This window comes from Tupaia chinensis, unplaced genomic scaffold (genome assembly GCF_000334495.1).
Source record: "Tupaia chinensis unplaced genomic scaffold, TupChi_1.0 Scaffold148557_1, whole genome shotgun sequence".
NCBI lineage: Eukaryota > Metazoa > Chordata > Mammalia > Scandentia > Tupaiidae > Tupaia > Tupaia belangeri.
Window position 1 is genome coordinate 1,490,332 of NW_006208406.1, and position 4,225 is coordinate 1,494,556.

Genomic DNA, 4,225 nt, shown 5'->3' on the forward strand with positions numbered 1-4,225 from the left:
CTATTAAAGGATTTTGATTAGAGGAGTGATGTAAGTTGCATTTCAAGCACATTACTCTGAAAACTGTGTTGAGAAACTATTATTACAATAAAAACTAGGTGACAGATGACGTGGGCCAAGATAGAAGAGGTGGAGTTGGTTGGATTTCAGATATATTTGGAAGTTGGAGCCAATAGAATTAAATGTTCAGTGGAAATGAGGATGAAGGGAAAATAAAAAATTCATCTTAAATTATTAACACTCAGGGCCGGCAGCTGGCATGGCAGTTAAGGCGTTGGACTCCCATATGGCCAACCGCAGTTTGAATCCTAGACCTGACAACTTGCTTTCTCACATTCCCTGTCTCTCTATGATCAAATTTTAAAATAATAATGATGAATAAAATTAAAATAATTATTTTTAAAAATTATTAACATTCAAGAGGATGTTCAAGTAGAAATTCTAAAAATTTAACATATGTTTATTATATGTTCAAGTAGAAATTCTAAAAATTTAATATATGTTTTTTCTTTTAGGAGAGATTTTTGCTTATAGGGCACATGTGCTTGCCAAAACACAGAGGGACAAAGGGAAGGTAAGAAAACACCCCTCAGGGAAGTTGGCCACACCTCAATCCTTTCTCCTCTATTATCCTCTTGGGGATTTGGGGCACACACGCGCATGTGCCTGGCATGAGTTTCAAGCTGCCGGGCCTGAGACTCAAACTGTGGTTAACTGTGTGGGATTCCAGCACCTTAACCACCACTACACCACCTGTGGCCTCTACATTTAACATGTTTCTAAGTTTGTCTATTTCTTCCATGAGAGGAAGATCGAGAGACACGCATGCCCAAGAAAGTCTTCACATAGGGATCCTACCCCTAGCCCCAGCTAGCCACATATCTGGTATACACAGAGACAGCAGGAAGAACTTTCGCATATGACCTCAGCATTTGGAGTGTTGCATTACCACTGCGCCACTACAGCTAGCTTAGTTATTTTTTCTTTATCTTTTTTTCTTAATTTACATTTCATTATTGTATGTTTTTACAGCATACGATGTGGATTCTCAAAGCATAAATGCACTGCTTGTCAAGCAAGTCAAAGATACACAGTAACTTTCCATTCTTGTGTCTGTTAAATGACTAGCTTAATTAATTAATTAATTAATTTTTTGCTAGGTAGCTCCTGGGCTCACCAGAGAGAGTCAGAGTGAGAGGAAGAGGAGAATACACACACACACACAGAGGGAATGGTCATATTACAATTCCGCCTTCTTTATTTATTCTTCCTACACCATTCACCTGGTGTAGTTTGTTTGTTTGTTTTTTGGAAAAGTTTTTGCTATAGGATGTGTGCACTCACCAGAAAAATTACCCCCCTAGGGGGGGATGGCCACACCACAATCCTTTCTCCTCCATTCTCCTCTTGGGATCTTGGGCATGCATGTACATGCACCCGGCATGAGTTTAAGCCACCAGGTCTGGGACTTGAACCACAGTCTGCTACATAGGAGTCCAGCGACATAGCCATTACGCTAACTGCTGGTCCTACCCGGTGTAGTTCTCAAGCCCCCAGATTCAGAATTGAAGTGTATGGTTGGCCATGTGGGATATGGCTCCTTTAACCACCAAACCACAGAACTGGGCCCCAATTGATTGACTGATTGGAATTACAAAGCTCTTTTTTAAAAAAGATTTTTGCCATAAGGCATGTGCACTTTGCTGGAGAGAGATAGACAGAGACAGTGAGAGGGAAAGTGAGAAATCACCCCTCCGGGGTATGGCCATGCCACAATCCCTTCTCCTGGGATTATGGGCACTGATGCACATGCACCTGGCATGATTTCCAAGCCACCAAGTTAGGGACTCCAACTGTGGTCAACCATGTGGGAATCCAGCACCTTAACCACCATGTCACCCACTGGCCCCACAAAGCTACTTTTAGTCTTTGGAGTGAGCCCCACGTGAATAAAAAGCAATGGGAAGAGGTAACCTCCCAACCCCTAGGAGTGGTCCAGAGTGAGAGGAGGCTACCAGAGGGAAAGGAAGCACAAAAGGGACCCGCTGCAGACTCAGGGCAAGGGGAATGCCATCATACTTGGATCTGTGAGCACTACAGGAGGAAACACGAGTGTGGTGGGACTGGCTCACACAGGCGAAGGGCAAGAGGGTCGGACACAAAGCTACGTGGGTTCCTACTTCTTCTTGGTTACCTTTTTCTGCTTCTGTTGCATGATCGCCAAGTTCCTCTGTAGAAAACCTGTCATCCTAGCACTTTCTCTTAACCGAGTTGCTCTGCTTTTTCATATTCCGGAAAACGAGCTCACGCTGATTCCTGGTCTGCCTCTGTTGCATCCCCTCATCCTGTTTGATATGGCCACTCATTTTTATTTTAAATTAACAAATCACTGTATATATTTGTGGGGTACCATGAGAGGTGAGAGGAGGGAGACTTAGAATCAATTTTTCCTATTATATACTCACAATACAGATCACTTCTGTGATCTCAGAAAGTATAATCTTCTCCCACCAACAAGCAATTCCAGTGGAAACTAGCTGGGCACCCGCCAGTCCAATTCAGTCCTGACCCTATTTGGAGATTAGTGCCAGATTCCATAGACTGAGGGTTCAGTCCCTCAAGACTGCCACGCTTCAGATGCCAGTTGTTAGACTGGTCACTAGAACTTCTGACTGTTGACAGTAGAGTTTCCACTTCCCACTCTTTACATGCAGGCTCAATTAACTTGCTAGAATAGCTCACAGAATTCAGGGAAACATTAACATTTACTTATATTTACAACTTTGTTGAAAAGGATATTTGAAAGATACAAATAAACACTAGACGAAGAGAGAAATAGGCAAGATCTGGACGGGTCTTGAGCACAGGAGCTTCTGTCCCTGTGAAGTTGGGATGTGCTACCCTCCTGGCAAGTGGATGAGTTCTTGTTCTCCTTTGTACAAGCCTCCACATGTTTAACTGTTCAGAAGCTTCGTCCTTGTTTTGTTTTGTTTAATTTTTAAAAATTGCCAGTGAGCGTGTATGCTGGGCAGATAAAGAGCCAGAGGAGGAAAGCACCTCCCACCGGAGAATGGTCATGCTATATTCCTCTCCATCCTGTCAGGATCCTGGGCGTGTGCATACATGCTCCCAGTGCATCATCAAGCCGCCAGGGCTTGGACCTGAACTGTGATAGACCGTATGGGATCTGGCTCCTTTGACCTTTATGGGGCCAGTCACTTTTGGGTTTTTGCTTTTTAGATTTTTGCCATAAGGTGAGTACACTTGCAGATTTGAGAGAGAGAGGGGGAAAGTGAGAACTCACCCCTCCAGGGGAGATGGCCATGCCTAAAATCCCTTCTCCTCCATTTTCCTCTTGGGATTTTGGGAACACATGTACGTGTGTCCAGTGTGTTTGTCAAGCTGCCGGGTCTGGAACTCCAACTGGAGTCGGCCATGTAGGATCCAGTGCCTTAACCACCACAACACCTGCTCACTTTTTTTTTTTTTAATGGAGACTTCATTGCATAGGGATAATCTAAGCATGGAAACTGTAGAAATGTGATTGATCTAAAAGAGTATGCTCTAATGCTAATAAATTTGAATGGGGAAACCCAGCAAGCCTTGTCTATTCAGGTTCTTCCTGGCTTCTTTGCAGCATTCCTTCTTTCTTTTTATTTTTTTTTTAGAGGTTTTCGCTATAGGGTGTGTGCGCTCGCCAGACAGACAGAGAGAGACATAGAGACAGAAAGCGAGAAATCACCCCCCAGGGGGGATGGTCATGCTGCAGTCCCTTCTCCTCCATTCTCCTCTCGGGATCTTGGGCACGCACGCACACGTGTCCGGCGTGAGTTTTAAGCCACCGGGTCCGGGACGTGAACCGCAGTCGACTACGTGGGAGTCCAGCGACATAGCCATTACGCTAATTGCTGGTTCCCATCCTTCTTTCCAGGTATAGGGCAGGACTCTTCCCTGGAATGAAGATTTTCATTCCTAACCAATTCTATGGCCTGCCTTGGTAAGCTTCAGGAACCAAGGACAAAAGGCCAAATAGGCCAGCCACAGTGGTACAATGGTAGCGCAGTGCTCTAAGATGTTGAAGCTGCATGGTAAGGTCCTGGCTTTGCATCCTGAGTCCTCCCTGTAGACTCCCCTCCCTCCCACACACACAGCACATGATCCTGGCTGAGTGAAACTAGAAGTGGATTTCAGAATGAAGACTATTGTGAGTCCTCTTTCCCTGTCT